A 26,822-nucleotide genomic window follows, 5' to 3' on the forward strand; every position below is an offset into this window, starting at 1 on the left:
GGTTGCGTATATATGAAGATTAACTTCATACAGTCTACTTAGATCATCACCAAGAGGCTTTAAATATCATCCGTCTGGAATATCCGAGAAGCAGCACCAAGACAGAGAACCCCTGGGAGATTACCTACATTGCATGGGCATCCCCAATTATGCAGGTATCAGCACACTGTACATGTACAGGTACCCCAGTTTTGGCATCTGTCTTATTCGGTCTTATATAGTGATTTATGTAGTAACTCTAGTTTCACCCAGACCTTCAAGTGACCAGCTTTCAAGGTTGTATGAAACTGAGATATCATGGAGTCATCAGGCGAGGGGCCATACACCACGAGAAAATAAAAACCATAAAGATTTAGATCAAACCATCACAGGCAGAGTTTCAGTAAACCTTAATGTTTTACAATGACAAACAGCAAATATATAGAGGCTTCGAACTGTTTCTGAAATGAGAAAACAAACATTTATCAATATTGTGTCACTATGAGCATTGTCTGTCACATCTGTAAATGTTTTACAAGACATGCTATGTAATTGAATGCATTGGGTGTACAGTATTTCAATCTTGTTTACAAATCGCCATTTGTATATTCACCATTTGTACATTTGAGGCAGCCAAAGTTATGGCTCTCAAGGAGAGAAATTAATATAGTGGACAAAGAAATATTTGTAATAAACTACTGAGCCAAACTAACATCATTGAATTATCAAATTTATATGAAGTGTATTGTGTCCAATTTGCGCAACCAGGCAATACAAAAAGGAGCTTTTCCAGTGAGCTCTTTATGGTACACAAATGTGAAGTGTTTGCCATCAAGGATGTGGTTTCACCAATGGGGTGTACCTTTTTTAAAGATATACTATTGCCATCACAGCCACCCTTGCCCAAACTTCACGGGCCTATAACAATACAAAGCATGTTCACCCAGATCATGTCGTCGCAGATAAGGAAGAGACATTGCAGGAGACAGAGTTAAGAATTAGGGCCAATGTAGTGGTGTGGGTCTCTGAGACTTGTAATGCAGTGCATGATCTGCCAAACAATTCCCCAATGGGGGTACCTTTTTTAAAAATACACTAGTGCCATCGCATGCCCCTAGCCCAAATATCAACGGCCTATAGCAGTACTGAGCATGTTTACCCTGGTGATCTAGTGGCAGGAACATTTTAGATTGCAGGAGACCGAGTTAAGAAGTCGGCCCAATGGAATGTCATGCCCAATTCCCCAATGTGGGATCGTTTTTTAAAAAAATAAAAGAGTGCCATCACAGCCCCTTGGCCAAAATGCACCGTACAGAGCACGTTCACCCTGGTGATCTACTGGCAGGTACAGGACAGTTTGCAGGAGACCGAGTTAAGAAGTAGGCCCAATGTAATGTCATGCCCAGTTCCCCAATGTGTTGTCCTTTTTTTAAAAAATAAAAGAGTGCCATCACAGCACCCTTGGCCAAAATGCACCGTACAGACCACATTCACCCTGGTGATATATTGGTTCTGAATGAGGAGGATGAGGATTAGGAGGATGATAAGACCAAACAGACCAAATCTGGAGGCGTATACCCATGTGGGGTTGTGAAGAGGTGCATGAGAATACACCTCCCCAAAAGAGAGAATGTATTTGAGGTTATGTTTCGCTGTTTTCACTTGGTGGTGTACAGAAGTCTTTCCCAATCCAGGCATATTCATTTTTATAAGAGTCAGCCTGTCAGCATCTTCAGTTGACAGGCGGATGCGCTTATCTGTTATAATTCCACCAGCGGCACTAAAAACCCTCTCTGACAGAATGCTAGCAGCAGGGCAGGCAGGACTTCCAAGGTGTAGAGAGCCAGTTCATGCCACGTGTCCAGCTTGGATACCCAATAATTCAAAGGCACAGAGGAATCACGGTGAACGTTTGTACGATCTGCAAGGTACTCCCTCACCATCTTCCCAAACATTGCACTTCTTGTGACAGCACCCCTTGCCTCTGTGCCGCCACGATGGGAGTGTCTGAGAAAACTGTCCCAGAACTTGGCCATTGTTTCCCTGCCTGAGCTTGATTGTACTTCTGTCTCTCTCTTGCTTGGAGTCCTTGGTTGTACAACAAACTCTGATGTCTGCTGCCAGCGTTTTCACATGGGAATTTGTTAAGTAATTCCGCTACAAGGGCCCTGTGGTACAGCAAAATTTTAGTACACCTCTCTGCCTCAGGCACAAGAGATTGAAAGTTCTCCTTGTTGCATGGGCCTAGAAGTGCAACCAACCAGTAATGAGTGTCACCAAAAATTTTGATAATCCGAGGGTCAAGTGAAATGCAGCGCAACATAAAGTCAGCCATGCATGCCAGACTGCTAACAGGCAAGACTTCCATGTCCTCACCAAAAGGACGACTGACGATGCTGTCCTCCTCCTCATCCTCCTCCTTCCTGTCCTCAGGTCATCCCCACTGAACAGAAGCTAATACACATGTACTTGTAGTACCATCTATAGCACATGAAAGTAGTTCCTGTTCTTCCTCCTCCTCCTCATTGCCTACCAATCCACGTTGAGAAGACATGAGGCTGGGCTGAGTGTAATCCCCCTGTATGTTTCCTTGCTCCATGTCCTCGTGCTCCGCCTGCAATGCATCCTCTTTGATTGTGAGCAGAGAGTTTTTCAGAATGCTGAGAAGCGGGATATTGATGCTAATTATGGCATTGCCACTCACCATCTTAGTGCAGTCCTCAAAGTTTTGGAGGATGTTACATATGTCTGACATCAATTTCCACTCTTGAGGTCTTATGTGTGGAGTCTGACCTGAAATTCGGCGGTCTTGTCGATGTTGGTAGTCAACAACGGCCCTCTTCTGCTCACAAATCCTTTCCAACATATGCAGTGTAGAGTTCGAGCGCGTGGGGATGGGGACATCACACAACAGTCGGTGAGCTGGAATTTGAAAACGCTGCTGAAGCACGGCAAGGGCGGCTGAAGCTGTAGCTGACTTTCTAAAATGGGCAGACAGACGGCATACTTTCACTAGCAGATCCGGCAGCTCCGGGTAGCTTTTCAGAAAACGTTGAACCAAGAGGTTAAGCACAAGGGCCAAGCAAGGTACGTGTGTGAGCTCACATTGCCTTAGAGCCGCCACCAGGTTACGGCCATTGTCACACACAACCATGCCTGGCTGTAGGTTCAGCGGTGTCAACCAAACATCTGACTGCTCTTTCAGCGCTTCAAACAAAAAAGACAGCGCCACAATGGATGGTGAAAAAATAAAAACTTACATTTATTCTGCCTTCTGTAGCGACGTTTCGGTCAAAAGACCTTTATCCAGCACAGTATACAGCATTCTAACCACCATTATATATACATAACCCCTCCCAACAATTAACAAAGCACCAATAGGGTGTCAGTACAAAAGTGAAAAAAAACATTATAACCTTAACACACATACAAAAATACTAAAAACAGTCCCATATATTTATTACCACAATGCCCATACATATAATAGACAGTGAATAGCTCTGATCGATCTTATGAGCAGATCACACCAGATTAGAGCTCCCTTCACTAAATTGTAAACAAAGAAATAACACCAATCAATGCACAGCATTACAGTTCCCATGGCGATAGCCACTCCCACAGACATGCCCTTAAAGGGAACCTGTCACCTGAATTTGGCAGGACTGGTTTTGGGTCATATGGGCGGAGTTTTCGGGTGTTTGATTCACCCTTTCCTTACCCGCTGGCTGCATGCTGGCTGCAATATTGGATTGAAGTTCATTCTCTGTCCTCCATAGTACACGCCTGCACAAGGCAAGATTGCTTTGTGCATGTGTGTACTATGGAGGACAGAAAACTCCGCCCATATGACCCAAAACCAGTCCCGCCAAATTCAGGTGACAGAGTCCCTTTAATGTTCCCAAGCTTATCACGGCAGTCGTTACACCTCAGCATCCAGCAAACACCAGCACATATACGCAGCTGTATCAGTCCTCCGGTGAGTGCACAGTTAGCCAAACTGCACATGTTCAAGTTAACTCCGGCCTGCGCTCCTCAGGTAAAAACAATGCGTATATCCCCCAAAGTCCTTTCAGGTTGGCGGTGTCTAAGTCTATTGCGCATGTCCCAATCCGAAGGCTACTTCTGGCCAACACGACCGCACACAACTTCAGGAGTCACAATAGTGGACCTATTTTCCACATACTTAGTACATTGCTTATTCCAGCGGTGCAGCTACTGATCCAAAAGATTACAGAGGGCAATATAAATTCTCATATGTGACATATGCAACATCAGACACAACCGGAACATAGCAGAATAAATAATACATAAATAGTCATTAGATCCAACAACAGGTCTCAAAGAGACATTATCTGACCATATATATTACAGTCCCCCATACTAATGTCTGCCCAGCCTCCGGCTGCTTAACATTTGCAAATCAACAAGGGCATGAACATTCTACAAGTTAGCTGTTCCCGTTGTGTTTGATGCAGTCACAAAACAGATATGGTGACATATTCATAGGTAAATAGAAAAAACATCAGCTCAGGGGTACTTCCCACTTAAATTAAGGGCAACAAAAATATGGGACAAGGTAAGTATATAATAGAAAGTTAAAAACAATACCCTGATGAAGAGCTATATTAGAACCACGGATTACTAGAGAAAACAATTCTGCTGATATTCAATATTCATTCCCTTTGGGTAAAGGGTATCAAGTTCAAATATCCATCTCAGTTCCTTCTTCTTCAAAAGGGAAATACGATCACCAACCCCGCCCCCCCCCCACCCCGTCTCAGGGTCGGCACATCATCTATTACTCTAAATCTCAACTGATTTATTGAATGAACCATACTCAAAAAATGTCTAGGTATGGGGAGTTCAGTCAGTCCTGTCCTGATAGTACTTTTGTGTTTGCTAATTCTCGCTTTGATCTCCATAGTGGTCTATCCCACATAAAAGAGACCACAAGGGCAACTCAGGACATAGACTACAAAACTACTCGAACACGTAAACCTCCTACGTATCTCATACTTCTTCCTCGTGCGTGGATGACAGAAAGAGGAACCCTTAATCATGTTATTGCAACAGGCACATCCCAAGCACGGGAAATTACCCAGACTCGGGTGGCTAAAGGTAGTTTGCAAATCTCTTTTCGTACTTCCTATGTCCGATATAACTAACTGATCTATCAAATTCCTATTTCATCTATAGGAAAACAATGGAGGCAGTTGAAATTCCACAATATTAGTGTGACCCTTACCCAAGAGTGGCCAGTGCCTACGTATAATATTAGAGACTTGCTTACTCATTCCATCATCATATGTAGTAACAAATGGTATCCTCCTCTGGGATTGCATAGTCATCTTTGGGATCAGAAGTTCATCACGATTCTTGCTCAGGGCACGTTCTCTAAATTTATCAAGTTCAACCCTAGGATACACCCTACAAAGGAATTTCTTGCACATTTCATCAAGTCTCTTATAAATGTGTGTCTCACATGAAACAATTCTTCTCACTCTTAATAGCTGACTCCATGGTAGGGATTCCACCATCCTCCACGGATGTTCACTAGAATAGTGTAAATGTTATTTCTATCCGTACCTTTCACAAATAGATCCGTGTGCAACCTCCCCCGACTCTTATACACACATGTATCCAAAAATTGTATTTTTGTTTGAGAACAGTCCATGGTAAACCCAAGTTCAGGGTAATTGTCATTCAGATATTGAAAAAATAGTTCCAATTCATCCCTATCGCCATCCCACACCAGCAAGATGTCGCCGATGTAACGCCGCCAGCCCCTAACATGGCTCCAAAACCTAGAACTGTACACATGCTCACCCTCCAGGACAGCCATAAAGATGTTTGCATATGTGGGGGCCACATTGGACCTCATGGCTATCCCGCGACGCTGCAGGTAGTAGCAGTCACCGAAAAGGAAAAAATTCCTCTCCAGGACAAACTTCAACACCGTCATGGTGAACCTTGCACAGTCCAGAGCCATGTCGGAGCCGGCCAGCGTCACCTCAACTGCTGGCAACCTCCTGGTGTGTTCAATGGACGTATATAGGGATGTTACGTCAAAAGAAACCAACCATGTGGCATCAGTCACCTGTAAAACCATAAGAGACCCAATAAAATCACTTGTGTCCCTAGTGTAGCAAGGGGCCAAAACCGCAAATCCCCTCAATAAGTGATCCAAGAAAATTGAAACCTTATTACACACAGAACCCCTGCCCGACACAATTGGTCGACCAGGGGGTCTCCAAAGATCCTTATGGATCTTCGGTAAAGTGTACAGTATTGGCACCACTGGAAATTCAACCTTCAGATATTTAGCCAGTTTAGAATCAATTACGCCCCCACAGAGAGCATCATCGATAATCCCTTCAAGTTCCAGCTTAAATCTCTGAGTAGGATTCATCTGTAATTTTTCATAAACATTGGGGTCCGAAAGTTGTGAATGGATTTCACCGATGTATTGTGAAGTATCCATCACCACCAAAGCCCCGCCCTTATCGGCTGGCTTGATGGTGATGGATTTGTTTGATTTCAGGACCCCAATTTTCTTACGCTCAGCATAACTCAAATTGGGATGACCACAACCTCCCCCCTTCAATCTCAATTTCGCTATGTCCGTCATCACGAATTTCGAGAAAGTCTCAATAATCGGATTGTGATCCGGAGGTATAAAATCACTCTTATCATAGAGACCCAATGTACTAAGTGAAAGACCCTCGTGTACAGCCGGAGTCATAGATTTCTCTTTACCAGAAAAAAACACTGATAAACGCAACCGTCTAAAAAAAGAAAAAAGGTCATTATCAAGTTTAAACCAATTGGTACCACTAGATGGACAAAATGATAGCCCCTTTGAAAGCACTTGTACCTATAAATCAGAGAGAGTTAAAGAGGATATATTTACCACCAAAGATGACTCCTCTATCACCTCTTGTTCACCTTGGATCTCATAGTCAGGCCTTGAATCCCTCTTCCGGTGTTTCTTGTCCCCCCTGTGGCCCTTCCTTCTCCTTGGGGTGCTGGACCCTGTTCCTTGGCTAAAAAACTCAATGTAACAGCATTGGTGGTACAACTACATGATTAAGGGTTCCTCTTTCTGTTATCCATGAGTAGTTTTGTAGTCTATGTCCTGAGCTGCCCTTGTGGACTCTTCTATGTGGGAAAGACCACTATGGAGATCAAAGCGAGAATTAGCAAACACAAAAGTAATATCAGGACAGGACTGAACTTCCCGTACCTAGACATTTTTTGAGTATGGTTCATTCAATAAATCAGTTGAGATTTAGAGTAATAGATGACGTGCCGACCCTGAGACGGGGGGGGGGGGATGCTGGATCGTATTTGCCTTTTGAAGAAGAAGGAACTGAGATGGATATTTGAACTTGATACCCTTTACCCAAAGGGAATGAATATTGAATATCAGCAGAATTGTTTTCTCTAGTGATCCGTGGTTCTAATATAGCTCTTCATCAGGGTATTGTTTTTAACTTTCTATTATATACTTACCTTGTCCCATATTTTTGTTGCCCTTAATTTAAGTGGGAAGTACCCCTGAGCTGATGTTTTTTCAATTTACCTATGAATATGTCACCATATCTGTTTTGTGACTGCATCAAACACAACGGGAACAGCTAACTTGTAGAATGTTCATGCCCTTGTTGATTTGCAAATGTTAAGCAGCCGGAGGCTGGGCAGACATTAGTATGGGGGACTGTAATATATATGGTCAGATTATGTCTCTTTGAGACCTGTTGTTGGATCTAATGACTATTTATTCTGCTATGTTCCGGTTGTGTCTGATGTTGCATATGTCACATATGAGAATTTATATTGCCCTCTGTAATCTAAGTGGGAAATACCTCTTAGTTGATGTTTTCTCTATATACTTATGCATCTTTTCTGAATATTTACTTTGTGACTGATTGTTTTCTATAGTTATGAGTTGTTGCATCAAATGCAACGGGTTTAGCTAACTTATAGAATGCTTATTCCCTTGCCAGTTTGCAAATGCTAAGCAGCTTGAGGCTGGGCAGATACTAGTATGGGGGACTAGGATATATATGATCGGGTTATGTCTCCTTGAGACCTTTCCAAATGACTATTTATTTGGTACTTATTTTGCTATTTTCCGGTTGTGTCTGATGTCACATATGTTTGTTTTTACATGTACATGCATTTATTATGTTGAATAAATTGATTATATGGATTATGTTTAGTTCTTCAACTATATTTAGATATGTTCGTTTTTGTGCATGTACATGTATCTATTGTGTTGAATTGATTGATTATATGAATTATATTGAGTTTTTCTTTATTGTGTATAGAGATGTATAATATTTTGGATTTTTATGTTCCCTGAGCACACTATTGGATCAGTAGCTGCACCGCTGGAATAAGCAATGTACTAAGTATGTGGAAAATAGGTCCACTATTGTGACTCCTGAAGTTGTGTGCAGTCGGGTTGGCCAGAAGGCGCCTTCAGGATTGGGACATGCGCAATGGACTTAGACGCCGCCAACCTGAAAGGACTTTGGAGGATATACGCATTGTTTTTACCTGAGGAGCGCAGGCCGGAGTTAACTTGAACGTGCGCAGTTTGGCTAACTGTGCACTCACCGGAGGACTGATACAGCTGCGTATATGTGCTGGTGTGTGCTGGATGCTGAGGTGTAACGGCTGCCGTGATAGGCTTGGGACCTCTAAGGGCATGTCTGTGGGAGTGGCTATCACCAGGAGGACTGTAATGCTGTGCATTGATTGGTGTAATTTCTTTGTTTACAATTTAGTGAAGGGAGCTCTAATCTGGTGTTATCTGCTCATAAAAGCGATCAGAGCTATTTACTGTCTATTATATGTACGGGCATTGTGGTAATATATATGGGACTGTTTTTAGCATTTTTGTATGTGTGTTAAGGTTATAATGTGTTTTTTTTTTTCACTTTTGTACTGACACCCTATTGGTGCTTTGTTAATTGTTGGGAGGGGTTATGTATATATAATGGTGGTTAGAACGCTGTATACTGTGCTGGATAAAGGTCTGTTGGCTGAAACTGTGCTACAGAAGGCAGAATAAATGTAAGTTTTTATTTTTTCACCATCCATTGTGGTGCTGTCTTTTTTCTTTGAAGTCTTGGTATGTTGTCCGGGATGGGCTCCCTGGTTCTAGATGTGCGCCCCTGTGTCCGCTGAGACCTTCATTTACAAAAGAAAAAAAAGGGTGCGGGTTTAACTTTTTTCTGTCTTGACTCTGATGCTCTTTCAGCGCTGTCCACAACTCTTCTGCATTGTGCGGTTTGTCACCTATGCAGATTAGCTTCAGCACAGCCTGTTGCCGCTTGGCTGAGGCAGTGCTGCAGTGCTTCCAGCTTCTGACTGGTGTGTTGATTTCAGAGATGGAGGATGAAGAGGAGGAGGAGGAGGAGGTGCAGGAGCTGTAGACTGTGGGGGCAACCCTGATTAACATAGGGCCAGCAATCCTCGGCATGGGGAGGATTTGTTCCATCCCAAGGTCCAACTGGGTCCCGGCTTCCACTATGTTAACCCAGTGTGCCGTCATTGAGATGTACTGTCCCTGCCCACAAGCACTTGTCCACATGTCCGTGGTTAGTTGGACTTTCCTGCTAACAGCATTGTTGAGGGCACGGGTAATGTTGTGGGACACACGCTGGTGTAATGCCGGTACGGCACACCGGGAGAAATAGTGGCGACTGGGACCGAGTACCTTGGGACGACCGCCCCCATCAGGTTGCGGAAAGCTTCTGTCTCAACAAGCCTAAAAGGCAGCATTTCTAGCGCAAGCAGAAGAGAAATATTAGAATTGAGGACTGTGGCCTGTGGGGCATGGGCTGGGTATTTCTGCTTGTGTTCCAAAGACTGGGTTATAGACAACTGAATGCTGTGCTGGGACAAGGACGTGGATGGGCTTGCTGATGATGCTGCTTGACTGTGGGCCACAACAGGTGCAGGGCTAGAGGCATCTTCACATGCACGGTGTACTGGGGTTTGGCTTCTATGCAAAACAGTGAAAGAAGCAGCGGTGTGACCAGCAGGCAGTTGCCCTCGAGCCTGGGGTTTGGCCCACAAAGTCGGGTACTGATCATGCTGGTGGTCAGACTGGTTGTTTTGCTACCCTTGCTGAAGCGGGCATGGCAGGTGCTGCAAATGGCCTGTTCAGGGTTATCGGCAGAGTCTTTAAAAAAATAGCAAGACTCGGGAAGATCTCACAGGTGGAATGGCAATTTCACTCATGTTGGTGTTACGGGGATCGGATGCACGCCTTCTGTCTGTGGCCATCACACTGCTTCTTCCTGCCTGTTGGGGGGATATGCCTCCTTCCCCATTTATGCTGCTGTCCTCGCTACGCATGACCTACTGCCAGATTGGGTCAGTTACTATGTCATCCACCACCTCGTCTTCCACATCCGCACCCTGCTCCTCCTCCTGACTTTCTAGCAATTGTGTCTCATCATTGTCCACCTCTTGTGACATTTTCCCACCATTGCCTTCGTGTGACTTGGGCTGGTCAAAGCTTTGGGCAGCTCTACATGCGATCTCATCTTTCCCCACTTCAAGTTGACTGGGAGAGATTTCTTAATCTTGAAATGGAAAACTGAACAGCTCTTCAGAGTGTCCAAGTGTGGGATCAGTTGTCTCAGGGCACTCGGCATGGTGGGAGGGTCAGGGTGAGGAATATCCTAGCCACACTCATGGCTACTCAGTCTTGACCATGTGGAAGACAAGGTGGTGGTGGTGGCTAAGTGACTGGAAGCATTATCCGCTCTCCAACCAACAACCGTTACACACTGCTCTAGCTTCAATAGTGGTGTGCTGCGTTCTCCTAGAAACTGGCACAGGAATGTCGAGTGAGAAGATGTGAGTCTTTGTTGTTGCCCACTTTCACCTTGCCCACGGCCTCATCCTCTGGATGCACCATAAGCATCACATCCACTTCCCCGTCCCTTGCCCCTTGCCTTAACCATTTTAAATGGACTACTGCTCAAATGCTCAACACATATGTCTGTTATGAAAGGCAATTCAGAATCACAATGGACATGGAGGTCAGAGCACATACAGTGAACTGACAATAACCCAAAATAATAGAACGAGCTCTGAGACGTGGGAACTCTGCAGACCGCAATCCCTAAGCCTATCAAACCACACTAAAGGTAGCCGTGGAGCGCTCCTGACCAGAACCTAGGCGCCTCGTCACAGCCTGAGAAACTAGCTAATCCTGAAGATAGAAAAATAAGCCTACCTTGCCTCAGAGAAATTCCCCAAAGGAAAAGGCAGCCCCCCACATATAATGACTGTGAGTAAGATGAAAACACAAACATAGAGATGAAACAGAATTAGCAAAGTGAGGCCCGACTAGCTGAACAGAACGAGGATAGGGAAGATAACTTTGCGGTCAGCACAAAAACCTATAAAAAACCACGCAGAGGGGACAAAAAGACCCTCCGCACCGACTAACGGTACGGAGGTGGTCCCTCTGCGTCTCAGAGCTTCCAGCAGGCGAGAAAAACCAATAAAGCAAGCTGGACAGAAAAATAGCAACAAAATAACATAAGCAAAACTTAGCTTTGCAGAGCAGCAGGCCACAGGAATGATCCAGGGAAAAAACAAGTCCCACACTGAAACATTGACAGGAAGCATAGATCAAAGCATCAGGTGGAGTTAAGTAGAGAAGAAGCTAACGAGCTCACCAGATCACCTGAGGGAGGAAACTCAGAAGTTGCAGTACCACTTTCCTCCACAAACGGAAGATCCCAGAGAGAATCAGCCAAAGTACCACTTGTGACCACAGGAGTGAACTCTGCCACAGAATTCACAACATATGTCTTTATTAGTAGTGAAATAATGTGATCAGTATAATAAATAATAATAATAATCTTTATTTATATAGCACCAACATATTCCGCAGCGCTTTACAGTTTTACAGCTTCAATCACAACAGTCATAAGTAACAATGTTAACAATACAATAATTAAAGCAACGCAAGACGACCCTGCTCGTGAGAGCTTACAATCTACAATGAGGTGGGGAGATACAAAGTACAGGTGTGTATTTACAATGATGGTCCAGCCATCTTCAGGGAGTGGGGGGATAGCTGGAAGTAGTGAATGGGCTACACACAAACAAAATAACTGATTAGGGAATATGATAGGCCACTCTGAACAAATGTGTTTTGAGGGAGCGCCTAAAACTATGCAAATTGTGTATGGTCCTAATTTCTTGGGATAGAGCATTCCAGAGGATAGGCGCAGCACAGGAGAAGTCTTGTAGTCGGGAGTGGAAGGTACGCATTAGTGAAGAGGTTAGTCAAAAGTAATTTGCAGAGGTCAGTTAGGCCGATAGACAGAAATGAGGGAGGAGATGTAAGGGGGTGCCGCACTGTGAAGAGCTTTGTGGGTGAGAACAAGTACTTTGAATTGTATCCTGTAATGAATGGGCAGCCAGTGTAATGACTGGCGAAGAGCGGACGCGTTTGAGTAACGATTACCTAGATCGACGACCCTGGCTGCTGCATTAAGGATAGACTGGAGAGGGGAAAGTTGAGTGAGGGGGAGCCCAATTAATAAAGAGTTGCAGTAGTCCAGGTGGGAGTGGATCAGGGCGGCAGTGAGGGTTTTTGTTTCTATAGTGAGAAAAGGGCGGATTCTAGAGATGTTCTTTAGGTGTAAGCGGCACGAGCGGGAAAGAGATTGTATATGGGAGGTGAAGGAGAGATCGGAGTCAAACATAACACCCAGACAGCGCGCCTGCTGCCGGGGTGTTATTATGGTGCCTGCAAGCATGCCTGCAAATCTACGATTTTTCAAACCCAAACACCAGGCAGGCCTTAGCCTGACCTAACAGACTGTATTCAATTTTTTTTAAAAGTTAATTTATGCAAAATAGTGCTGTATAGAATTTGAGTATCACACAGCCAAAAAATAAGTACACCGGCCTCCCATGCCCAAACTTGGAGCACAGAGATATATGACGGCTGTAATGGAAATACCACACCGGCAAATCTGTGGCATTTGAATTTTTTGATGCGAAATAGTGCTGTATAGAATTTGACTATCACACAGCCAAAAAATATGTACACCGGCCTCCAATGACCAAACATGGAGCACGCAGATATATGAGGCCTTTTTCGGTGAATTTAAAACACCAAAAAAAAGGGCACATGGGTAGCACACACAACTATGCTACGCATGCCTGACAAACTATAACTTTTCAACAGGCCTCAGTCTGACAGAACAGACTGTATTTTTTTTGGGGGGGTGGGGGGGGGAATTTTGGAAAAAAAAGAAGGAAAAATAGGTATATAGACAGTTAATAAGCAGCAGGCAGTTATGGAGCTTTGGGAGGGTTGCAGTGGGAGCAATGGACACACATACAGTGCCTGCAGACCTTGCACTGATGTGGATATGCTGTGCCCTGCCTGCCTAGCGCTGCAATATCGGGACCCACGAATTAGCCCTAAATAGGACTTTTGGTTTCTCAGGAGTTGTGGATGTAAGAGTTGCAGACTCTAAAACCATGATTCTGACCTTATCTTGGCAGCAGCTCTCCCTACTCTCGCTGAAACAGGAACAGAATTCAGTGAACAGGGCCGCACCAGGTCTCTTATAGTCGGGATGATGCTGTACAGCCAAGCCAATCACTGCACGACCACAACAAGGATGGCTGCGGAATTTCATGGCCTAGCAGACAATCCCTGCACCGTGATTAGGTCTCTAAAGTCCACCAAAACTTCTGGGTGGAGACTGCAGTTACCGCCGAATAATCCCAGAAATGCTCGCAAGGAAACCCAGGCGAGTAAAGAGTAGTGGCAAGCACGATCACTCATCAGTCATCACTATTTCTGAACTCTTCCGGAGTTAAAAAATTAGTATTGTTGTTTCTAAATGATTATGAACTTTTTTCTTTGCACTACTGTAATTGAGGTCTGAAAGCACTGTTTTTTTTATATTGGCCGTTCATCTTTGTTAGAAAAAAATACTAAATTTATTGCTTGAAAATTCTGAGACATGTCAGAAGTTTATAGAATAAAAGAACAATTTACATTTTACTCAAAAATATACCTATGATGAGAAAAATCAAACTGGACATTTTGCAGTGGTCTCTTAATTTTTGCCAGGGTTGTAAGTATAATTACAACTGCGATTTGTCAAAAATCACAGCTGACATCAAGCCCAGTGTTAGTAATAGAGAGGTGTCTATGAAACACCCCGTTTACTAACACTGTAAGTAAAAAAAAAAGAAACACAGATTAACAACCTGCGCTGTTATGTTATCCCTTGGGCATGCGCAGTTAGCGCTGCCCATCTTCTGACATCAATTGATGTCAGGCTGACTGCACCTGGGCGGCCGCGCTGCCCGAGATCCCGCTCCGCAGTGTCTTCTGATTTATTCACATTGCGGGGCTGGGATTCATGGGCAAGCGCAGTGCATATCTTGGCCTCTCCCTCCGCCTTCTTCAGACTGTGCAGCGTCAGCTGATCCCTAATCACCGTGGCATGCGATTAGCGCATGCCCAAGAGATAACATAACAGCGCAGGCTCTGGGACAGATTCAAACAATACTGAGGAGGTGGCGCCTGGCGCCAAGGGGGTATGAATGACGGCTGTGCTGCGTCTGATTAGGAAGGAAAGTCCTGCCTCCCTGGCGATTTCACGGTATGATGGGACACATTTTATAAGTGTTTATTTCAGCGTGTGCAAGGAGCATAACTAAAAGAGCCACCTTGTCCAAATGCAGCATTAGTGCTGCACAAGGTGGCTCTTTTAGATACAAACGCCTTGGAGGGTGACAAGTTCCCTTTAATTACTGTATTTTCCGGCATATAAGTTGACTTTTTAACTCCTGAAAATCTTCTCAAAAGTCGGGGGTTGTCTTATACGCCAGGTGTCGTCTGATATGGCATGTGTGGAGCTCTGAGATCGCCGCATACGGTGAAGGGAGCGGTCCCAGATGGTGCCCAGGGCCTCTAGGAGAGGAGACTCCTCCAGGCCCTGGGTACAATATTCATGTAAAAAAAAAGAATAAAAAAAAATAGGGATATACTTACCTTCTGATGGCCCATGGAGTCCTCCTGGCTCTCAGCGATGCACATGGCAGCTTCCGTTCCCAGGGATGCATTGCGCGAATCACCTGAGATGATGTCGTGGTCACGTGACAGTGACGTCACAAAGGTCCTTCGCGCAAAGCATCCCTGGGAACGGAAGCTGCCGCGTGCACCGCTGAGTCGGAAGAACTCCAGGGGCCATCAGAAGGTAAGTATATCCCTATTTTTTGTTTTAATTCTTTTTTTACATAGATATTTTACGCAGGGCCTGGAGGAGAATCTCTTCTCCTCCAGACACTGGGTACCATCCGGGACCGCTGCCTGCACCATATGCGGCGACCTCAGAGCTCCGCACACTCCGTATAAGACAACACCCGGCGTTTAAGATGACCCCTGACTTATACGGCAAGTTTATCCCAAACTCTATATTTTAAATGGAAAAGTTGGGGGTCGTCTTATACGCTGTAAAATATGGTAGATATGATATATCTCTGCTGAGAAAACGTTGCAAACAGTACTACAATGCCAGAAAAATGTGCCCACTACAGATGGACATATAAGACTGTAGTATCAGTATAGCAATGGGATTTTTTCTTTAACCCCTTCCCGACCTTTGACGCCACGTAGGCGTCATGAAAGTCGGTGCCAATCCGACCCATGACGCCTATGTGGCGTCATGGAAAGATCGCGTCCCTGCAGATCGGGTGAAAGGGTTGACTCCCATTTCACCCGATCTGCAGGGACAGGGGGAGTGGTAGTTTAGCCCAGGGGGGGGTGGCTTCACCCCCTCGTGGCTACGATCGCTCTGATTGGCTGTTGAAAGTGAAACTGCCAATCAGAGCGATTTGTAATATTTCACCTATTATAACGGGTGAAATATTACAATCCAGCCATGGCCGATGCTGCAATATCATCGGCCATGGCTGGAAATACTAATGTGCCCCCACCCCACCGATCGCCCCCCCAGCCCCCCGATCTGTCCGGTACACTGCTCCGGCTCCCCTCTGTCCTGTGCTCCGCTCCCCCCCCGTGCTCTTGTCCGTGCTTCAATCACCCCCCCCCCCGTGCTCCGTTCTACCCCCCGTGCTCCGTTCCACCCCTCCCGCGCTCCGATTCACCCCCCCCATGCTCCGATTCCCCCCCCCCCCCCGTGCTCCCCCCCCACCTTATCATACTTACCGATCCTGCCGGGGTCCGTCCGTCTTCTCCCCGGGCGCCGCCATCTTCCAAAATGGCGGGCGCATGCGCAGTGCGCCCGCCGAATCTGCCGGCCGGCAGATTCGTTCCAAAGTGCATTTTGATCACTGAGATAGATTATATCTCAGTGATCAAAATTAAAAAAATAATAAATGACCCCCCCCCCCCCCGCTTTATCACCCCCATAGGTAGGGACAATAAAAAAAATAAAGAATTTTTTTTTCCACTAATGTTAGAATAGGGTTAGGGGTAGGGTTAGGGTTAGGGTTTCGGTATGTGCACACGTATTCTGGTCCTCTGCGGATTTTTCCGCTGCGGATTTGATAAATCCGCAGTGCTAAACCGCTGCAGATTTACCGCGTTTTTTCTGCGCATTTCACTGCGGTTTTACAACTGCGATTTTCTATTGGAGCAGTTGTAAAACCGCTGCGGAATCCGCACAAAGAAGTGACATGCTGCGGAATGTAAACCGCTGCGTTTCCGTGCAGTTTTTCCGCAGCATGTGTACAGCGATTTTTGTTTCCCATAGGTTTACATTGAACTGTAAACTCATGGGAAACTGCTGCAGATCCCCAGCGTTTTCCGCAGCGTGTGCACATACCTTTAGAATTAGGCCATGTGCACACGGTGCGGATTTGGCTGCGGATCCGCAGTGGATTGGCCGCTGCGGATTCGCAGCAGTGTTCCATCAGGTGTACAGTACCATGTAAACATATGGAAACCAAATCCGCTGTGCCCATGGTGCGGAAAATACCGCGAGGAAACGCTGCGTTGTATTTTCCGCAGCATGTCAATTCTTTGTGCGGATTCCGCAGCGTTTTACACCTGTTCCTCAATAGGAATCCGCAGGTGAAATCCGCACAAAAAACACTGGAAATCCGCAGGTAAAACGCAGTGCCTTTTACCTGCGGATTTTTAAAAAATGATGCTGAAAAATCTCACACGAATCCGCAACGTGGGCACATAGCCTTAGGGTTAGGGTTGGAATTAGGGTTGTGGTTAGGGGTGTGTTGTGGTTAGGGTTGTGATTAGGGTTATGGCTACAGTTGGGATTGGGGTTAGGGTTAGGGTTAGGGCTGTGATTAGGGTTATGGCTACAGTTGGCATTAGGGTTAGGGATATGTTGGGGTTAGGGTTAGGGCTGTGATTAGGGTTATGGCTACAGTTGGAATTAGGGTTGTGGTTAGGGTTAGGGGTGTGTTGGGGTTAGGGTTGTGGTTAGGGGTGTGTTGGGGTTAGGGTTGGAGGTAGAATTGAGGGGTTACCACTGTTTAGGCACATCAGGGGTCTCCAAACGCAATATGGCGCCACCATTGATTCCAGCCAATCTCGTAGTCAAAAAGTCAAATGGTGCTCCCTCAATTCCGAGCCCTGACGTGTGCCCAAACAGTGGTTTACCCCCACATATGGGGTATCAGTGTACTCAGGACAAACTGCGCAACAATTACTGGGGTCCAATTTCTCCTGTTACCCTTGTGAAAATAAAAAAATGCTTGCTAAAACATCATTTTGGAGGAAAGAAAAATGATTTATTATTTTCACGGCTCTACGTTGTAAACGTCTGTGAAGCACTTGGGGGTTCAAACTGCTCACCACATATCTAGATAAGTTCCTTGGGGGGTCTAGTTTCTAAAATGGGGTCACTTGTGGGGGGTTTCTACTGTTTAGGCACACCAGGGGCTCTGCAAACGCAACGTGACGCCCGCAGACCATTCCATCAAAGTCTGCATTTCAAAAGTCACTACTTCCCTTCTGAGCCCCGACGTGTGCAAAAACAGTGGTTTACCTCCACACATGGGGTATCAGCGTACTCAGGAGAAACTGAACAACAACTTTTGGGGTCCAATTTCTCCTGTAACCCTTGGGAAAATAAAAAATTCTGGGCTAAATAATTATTTCTGAGGAAAGAAAACGTATTTATTATTTTCACGGCTCTGCATTATAAACTTCTGTGAAGCACTTGGGGGTTCAAAGTGCTCACCACACATCTAGATAAGTTCCTTTCGGGGTCTAGTTTCCAAAATGGGGTCACTTGTGGGGGGTTTCTACTGTTTAGCCACATCAGGGGCTCTGCAAACGCAACGTGACGCCCGCAGAGGATTCCATCAAAGTCTGCATTTCAAAACGTCACTACTTTAATTCCGATCCCCGGCATGTGCCAAAACAGTAGTTTACCCCCACATATGGGGTATCAGCGTACTCAGGAGAAACTGGACAACAAATTTTGGGGTCAAATTTCTCCTGATACCCTTGGGAAAATAAAAAATTGCAGGCTAAAAGATCATTTTTGAGAAAATAATTTTTTATTTTTATTTTCATGGCTCTGCGTTATAAACTTCTGTGAAGCACTTGGGGGTTCAAAGTCCTCACCACACATCTAGATTAGTTCCTTTGGTGAACTAGTTTCCAAAATGGGGTCATTTCTGGGGGATCTCCAATGTTTAGGCACACAGGGGCTCTCCAAACGTGACATGGTGTCCACTAATGATTGGAGCTAATTTTCCATTTAAAAAGCCAAATGGCGTGCCTTCCCTACCGAGCCCTGCCGTGCGCCCAAACAGTGGTTTACCCCCACATATGGGGTATCAGCGTACTCAGGACAAACTGGACAACAACTTTTGGGGTCCAATTTCTCCTATTACCCTTGGCAAAATAGGAAATTCCAGGCTAAAAAATCATTTTTGAGGAAAGAAAAATTATTTTTTATTTTCATGGCTCTGCGTTATAAACTTCTGTGAAGCACCTGGGGGTTTAAAGTGCTCAATATGCATCTAGATAAGTTCCTTGGGGGGTCTAGTTTCCAAAATGGGGTCACTTGTGGGGGAGCTCCAATTTTTAGGCACACGGGGGCTCTCCAAACGTGACATGGTGTCCGCTAAAGAGTGGAGCCAATTTTTGATTCAAAAAGTGAAATGGCGCTCCTTCCCTTCCAAGCCCTGCCGTGCGCCCAAACAGTGGTTTACCCCCACATATGAGGTATCAACGTACTCCGGACAAATTGGACAACAACTTACGTGGTTCAGTTTCTCCTTTTACCATTGGTAAAATAAAAAAATTGTTGCTAAAAGATAATTTTTGTGACTAAAAAGTTAAATGTTCATTTTTTCCTTCCATGTTGCTTCTGCTGCTGTGAAGCACCTGAAGGGTTAATAAACTTCTTGAATGTGGTATTGTGCACCTTGAGGGGTGCATTTTTTAGAATGGTGTCACTTTTGGATATTTTCAGCCATATAGACCCCTCAAACTGACTTCAAATGTGAGGTGGTCCCTAAAAAAATGGTTTTGTAAATTTCGTTGTAAAAATGAGAAATCGCTGGTCAAATTTTAACCCTTATAACTTCCTAGCAAAAAAAATTTTGTTTCCAAAATTGTGCTGATGTAAAGTAAACATGTGGGAAATGTTATTTATAACTATTTTGTGTCACACAACTCTCTGGTTTAACAGAATAAAAATTCAAAATGTGAAAATTGCGAAATTTTCGAAATTTTCGCCAAATTTTCGTTTTTATCACAAATAAACGCATAATTTATTGACCTAAATTTACCACTAACATGAAGCCCAATATGTCACGAAAAAACAATCTCAGAACCGCTAGGATCCGTTGAAGCGTTCCTGAGTTATTACCTCATAAAGGGACACTGGTCAGAATTGCAAAAAACGGCAAGGTCTTTAAGGTCAAAATAGGCTGGGTCATGAAGGGGTTAACAAACTATTTTTATTTTATTTTTTGGGAGGGGGGGGGGTTGAGGCCCAACTCTAGCATGATAAATTTTGTATAAAATGTCACTGCTTAAAACAATTGCAGTATTACAATGACAGCAAAGTTTGGCCAATTGAGATGGGCATATCAGACTGCAGTTTAAATATTGCAATGCCATTTATTTAACAAACATTTTTTTTTTTGAGGGGGGTTTGAGGTCCAGCATGCTAAATGCCGTGTAAACTTTTAGGTTATGTGCACACGTTGCGGATTTGCCTGCGGATCTGCAGCGGTTTTGATGCTGCGGATTCGCAGCAGGTTTCCATCAGGTTTACAGACCCATGTAAACCTATGGAAAACAAAATCCGCAGTGCACGTGCTGCAGAAAATGCTGCGTTGTATTTTCTGCAGCATGTCAATTCTTTTTTTTTTACACCTGTTCCTGTATAGGAATCCGCAGGTGTGAAAACGCAGGTGAAATCTGCACTAACACTGGAAATCCGCAGATAATCCACAGGTAAAACGCAGTGCGTTTTACCTGCAGATTTTTCAAAAACTGAGCGGAAAAATCTGCACAGAAATCCGCAACGTGTGCACATAGCTTTACAGCTAAAAAAGGCTGTATTACAATGCCAGCCAAATTTGCACACATCAGATAGACGTATAAGACTGCAGTATAAATTTAACCATGCAAATTTTTTTTAACAATTTTTCGATTTTTGGGGGGTTTTGAGGCTAAACTGTAGCATGATAAATGCCTTGTAAAATTTCACTGCTCAAAAAAATTGCAATATTTCAATGCACGCAAAATTTGCCCAATTGAGATGGACATAGGAGACTGCAGTTTAAATATAGCAATGCGATTTATTTAACAATATTTTTTTGGGGGGATTTTTAGGCAAAACTGTAGCCCTCTAAATGCCGTATAAAATTTCACAGCTCAAAAAAAGGCTGTATTACAATGCTAGCCAAATTTGCACAACTTAGATGGATGTTTGAAACTCCAGAACACATATAGCAATGCAATTTCTTTTAACCCCCTTTACCCCCAAGGGTGGTATGCAAGTTAATGACCGGGCCAATTTTTACAATTCTGACCACTGTCCCTTTATGAGGTTATAACTCTGGAACGCTTCAACGGATCCTGATGGTTCTGACATGGTTTTCTCATGACATATTGTACTTCAAGATAGTGGTACAATTTCTTTGATATTACCTGCGTTTATTTGTGAAAAAATGGAAATTTGGTGGAAATTTTGAAAATTTTGCAATTTTTCAACTTTGAATTTTTATGCCCTTAAATCAGAGATATGTCACACAAAATACTTAATAAGTAACATTTCCTACATGTCTACTTTACATCAGCATAATTTTGTAACCAAAATTTTTTTTTTTTTAGGGAGTTATAAGGGTTAAAAGTTTACCAGCAATTTATCATTTTTACAACACCATTTTTTTTAAGGGACCACATCACATTTGATGTCACTTTGAGAGGTCTATATGATGGAAAATACCCAAGTGTGACACCATTCTAAAAACTGCACACCTCAAGGTGCTCAAAGCCACATTCAAAAAGTTTATTAACCTTTCAGGTGTTTCACAGGAATTTTTGGAATGCTTAAAAAAAATGAACATTTTAACTTTTTTTCACAAAAAAATTACTTCTGCTCCAATTTGTTTTATTTTACCAAGGGTAACAGGAGAAATTGGACCCCAAGGGTTGTTGTAAAATTTGTCCTGAGTATACTGATACCCCATATGTGGGGATAAACCACTATTTGGGAGCATGGCAGAGCTCGGAAAGGAAGGAGTGCCATTTGACTTTTCAATGCAAAATTGACTGGAATTAAGATGGGACGCCATGTCGGATTTGGAGAGCCCCTGATGTGCCTAAACATTAAAACCCCCCACAAGTGATACCATTTTGGAAAGTAGACCCCCTAAGGAACTTATCTAGATGTGTGGTGAGCACTTTGATGCACCAAGTGCTTCACAGAAGTTTATAATGTAGAGCCGTGAAAATAAAAAATCATATTTTTATTCGGACTCCCATGACAGCACTACGAGAGAGGGGATCCGCCCTTCAGGAACAGGAAACCTACAGATACAAAAGGGCGGCACCTCTCCCATGCATCAGTTGGAAACTCAGCAGACCATTGCCTTGCTCAGGTAAATACAGCTATGTCTAAACTAGAACATCTGGGCTGGATTATAAACTATGAAAAATCCCGATTACAACCCCTAAAAACCCAGAGATTTCTAGGGCTGCTGTTAGATTCCGAGTCCCAACAATGCCGTCTTCCACCTGATAAACTGCTCCATATCCAACAACAGGTATTAAAAGCAATTAATAAACCAACCATGACTCTTAGACAGGCTATGTCTTTATTGGGTTCCCTAACTTCCTGTATTCCCGCCGTCCGTTGGGCACAGTTCCACTCCAGACCTTTACAGTTTGACGTACTGAATTATGATAGAGTCTTACAGGGTTCCTTGCAGGGTCAGATGACATTGAGTCCAGAGGTTCTGGCATCTCTTAGATGGTGGCTAGAGGAAGACAATCTGTCAGCAGGAGTTCCCTGGGTGACTCAAGTGACTCGGGTAATTACGACGGACACCAGCCCCACGGGGTGGGGGGCACACATGGGTGACGTAGTAGTCCAGGGGTTATGGGATCCCCGAACATCAGCCTCTTCCAATCAGAGGGAGTTAATGGCAATTGAATTCTCAATTAAAGAACTCCTCATATATCTACAGGGTCACCATGTCAAAATCCTCTCCGACAACCAGGTGGCAGTGGCCTATGTGAATCACCAGGGTGGAACACGCTCCAAGTCCCTGATGGAAGTAGCGGATCGCCTGCTCCAGACAGCAGAAAACCATTTTCTATCTTTATCCGCAGTTCACATAAGAGGGAGAGAGAATATAAGAGCAGACTTTCTAAGTCGAAGCACCTTAAAGCAAGGAGAATGGTCTCTGAACACAAAGATCTTCAACCGGATTGTCCGCATGTGGGGTCATCCAGAAGTGGACTTATTTGCCACCAAGCACAACAGAAAGACGATAAATTTCTGTTCCTTAAATCCCAGGGAATATCCACTGGCAGTGGATGCCTTCCTGATCAGATGGGATTTCTGATTGGCATATGCGTTTCCCCCGCTCAATCTATTGCCGCTGGTGGTCAGAAAGATAAGGGAGGATCAAGCGAGAGTCATACTGATCGCTCCGTTCTGGCCCAGAAGAGCTTGGTTTAACTGGCTCAGGACCATGTCCGTGAAAGACCCCTGGGTGCTGCCGGACATTCCGGACTTACTTCATCAAGGTCCGATCAACCATCCACAGATGAAGGGTCTCCATTTGACGGCATGGTTTTTGAGAGGTCATTGTTAAAAAGCAGAGGTTTTTCTCCAAACCTAATTGATACCCTTATGAAGAGTAGGAAAAACATAACAACTAAGATCTACTCTAGAACTTGGAGGAAGTTTCTGGCCTCTTCAAATTTTAATATTGAAGAGGGTATACCAATCAACCAGATTCTAGAATTCCTGCAGAGGGGGCTAGAGCTAAATCTATCCACAAGTACACTAAAAGTACAAGTATCAGCCCTGGGGGCTCTATTTTCTTGTAACATTGCAGGTAACTACTGGGTATCAAGGTTTATCAAAGCATCTAGTAGATCCAGACCTATACACAGGAATAGGTCAATGCCTTGGGATCTCAATCTAGTCCTTTCAGCCTTGACTAAGGAACCATTTGAGCCCTTACATTCAGCCTCACTTAAATTACTATCCCTCAAAACAGCGTTTTTGGTGGCAATTACATCTGCTCGTAGGGTAGGAGACATACAGGCTCTTTCTAGGCTGTCCCCTTATACAGAATTTCTACAGGACAGAGTAGTCCTCAGACCAGATCCAGCTTATTTACCAAAAGTGGCCTCAGATTTTCACAGATCTCAGGAGATAGTGTTACCGTCATTTCTCCCTAATCCTTCTAATTCCAAAGAGGAGCTACTCCATACACTAGATGTTAGGAGATGTCTATTAGAATATATATCAGTCACTGATGCTTGGAAGAGAGAGGATGCGTTGTTTCTATCCTTCCAAGGTCCCAGGAAAGGACTTAGAGTGTCAAAGTACACGCTAGCGAAGTGGATTAGGGAGGCTATCTCTCTGGCTTATACTGCAGGTGGAGGTCCAGCTCCGCAGAATCTGAGGGCACATTCCACCCGGGCCATGGCTACATCCTGGGCTGAAAGATCTGGAGTTTCGATAGACCAGATATGTAAGGCAGCTACGTGGTCATCCCCTTCCACCTTTTTCAAGCACTATAGGTTGGACTTGGGGTTCTCTTCTAATCTCACCTTCGGGTTAAGGGTGCTACAGGCTATAGTCCCTCCCTAAGGTAGTTTACATCTCTGTAATTCTCTCGTAGTGCTGTCATGGGAGTCCGAATAAAGCATTTAGCTACTTACTGGTAGCGGCATTTTTCGGAGGCCCATGACAGCACCCTTAGTTCCCTCCCTTTTCACGTGGGGGTTGCACTTCCTATAATGTATATAATGAGATAGATAGATCTCACGTGTGGTATATAGTTCAATATGATGGATTATTTTGTACATAAACTGTATATAATGTATATTTGTGTGCTACTAACTGCGGTAGTCCTCTCAGGCTCGGAAATACAACTGATGCATGGGAGAGGTGCCGCCCTTTTGTATCTGTAGGTTTCCTGTTCCTGAAGGGCGGATCCCCTCTCTCGTAGTGCTGTCATGGGCCTCCGAAAAATGCCGCTACCAGTAAGTAGCTTAATGCTTTTCACAAAAATGATCTTTTCGCCCCAAATTTTTTATTCTCCCAAGGGTAACAGAAGAAACTGGACCCCCAAAAGTTGTAAAATTTGTCCTGAGTTCGCTGATACCCCATATGTGGGGGGTAAACCACTGTTTGGGCGCATGGCAGAGCTCGGAAGGGAAGACTTTTCAATTCAAAATTGACTGGAATTGAGAGGACACCATGTCGCGTTTGGAGAGCCCTTGATGTGCCTAAACATTGAACCCCCCCACAAGTGACACCATTTTGGAAAGAAGACCCCTTAAGGAACTTATCTAGATGTGTTGTGAGAACTTTGAACCTCCAAGTGTTTCACTACAGTTTATAACGCAGAGGAGTGAAAATAAAAAATCTTTTTTTTTCCCACAAATTATTTTTTAGCCCCCGGTTTTGTATTTTCCCAAGGGTAACAGGAGAAATTGGACCCTAAAAGTTGTTATCAATTGTTCCTGAGAATGCTGATACCCCATATGTTGGGGTAAACCCTTGTTTGGGCACACGGGAGAGCTCTCAAGGGAAGGAGCACTGTTTTACTTTTTCAATGCAGAATTGGCTGGAATTGAGATCAGACGCCACGTCGCGTTTGGAGAGCCCCTGATGTGCCTAAACAGTGGAAATCGCCTGAATTCTAACTAAAACCCTAACCCAAACACACCCCTAAACCTAATCCCAACCATAACCCCAACCACACCCCTTACCCTAATCCCAACCGTTAATTTAATAAAAAACCTAACTTTAGCCCCAACCCTATCCCTAATTCCAACCCTAACCCCAACCCTAACTGTAGCCCTAACTTTAGCCCCCACCCTAACCCTAATGGGAAAATGGGAATAAATACATTTTCTAAAATTTTATTATTTTTCCCTAACTAACGGGGTGATGAAGGGGGGTTTGATTTACTTTTATAGCGGATTTTTATGATTGGCAGCCGTCACACACTAAAAGATGCTTTTTATTTCAAAGAATAGTTTTTGCATCTCCACATTTTGAGAGCTATAATTTTTCTATTTTTTGGTCCACAGAGTAATGTGAGTTCTTGTTTTTTGCGGGACGAGTTGACATTTTTGTTGGTACCATTTTCCGGCACATGACATATTTTTTTATCGCTTTTTATTCCGATTTTTGTGAGGTAGAATGAAGAAAAACCAGCTATTCCTGAATTTCTTTTGGGGGGGGTGCTTATACTGTTCCACGTTTGGTAAAATTGATAAAGCAGTTTTATTCTTCGGGTCAGTACAATTACAGCGATACCTCATTTATATCATTTTTTTTATGTTTTGGCGCTTTTATACAATAAAAACTATTTTATATAAAAAATAATTATTTTTGCATCGCTTTATTCTGAGGACTATAACTTTTATTTGTTTCGTTGACGACGCTGTATGGTGGCGCGTTTTTTTTTTTTTTTGGGGGGAGGGGTTTGAGGCCCAACTGTAGCACAATAAATACCATATAAAATTTCACTTCTCAAAAAAAATTGCAGTATTAGAATACCATGCAAATTTGCCCAATTCAGATGGACATATGAGACTGCAGTATCAATATAGCAACTAAGTCTGACTGTATGATTTTGTGGCACAACTGCAGCAGTAAAAATAGTGCATAATATTTCCCTGCTCAAAACAATTTGCAGGATTAAGAGCAAAACAGAATATTAGCCCTGAGAAGAGATTTTGGGATCGGTTGCGGGCTGCAGCATAAAGGACGTACAATTTACCATATTCTGTCCTACATGATCCTGCTAACAGCAGTATTACTATTTATTTATTATTTATTAGCCCTAAGAAGGGCTGTTGTTGTACTTAACAAATATAAATGTGGTTTAATCCCTGGCTGATGCGCAGCAACAATTCTATTAGTTTTTTATCATCACCTCTCCCTACGCTGCTTGTGCTGGGGTGCAGTGTGCCGAACAAGGTGTCATGGGTCTTATATACTGTAGATCTGATTGCGCTATGTGGCCAGCCAATCACAGTAATACCACAACCAAGATGGCTACAGCATTACAGTGACTGTCAGGCAATCCCTACATATTCATTGGCTGTCTACAAAGCA

Source organism: Ranitomeya imitator, chromosome 4, assembly GCF_032444005.1.
Source record: "Ranitomeya imitator isolate aRanImi1 chromosome 4, aRanImi1.pri, whole genome shotgun sequence".
NCBI lineage: Eukaryota > Metazoa > Chordata > Amphibia > Anura > Dendrobatidae > Ranitomeya > Ranitomeya imitator.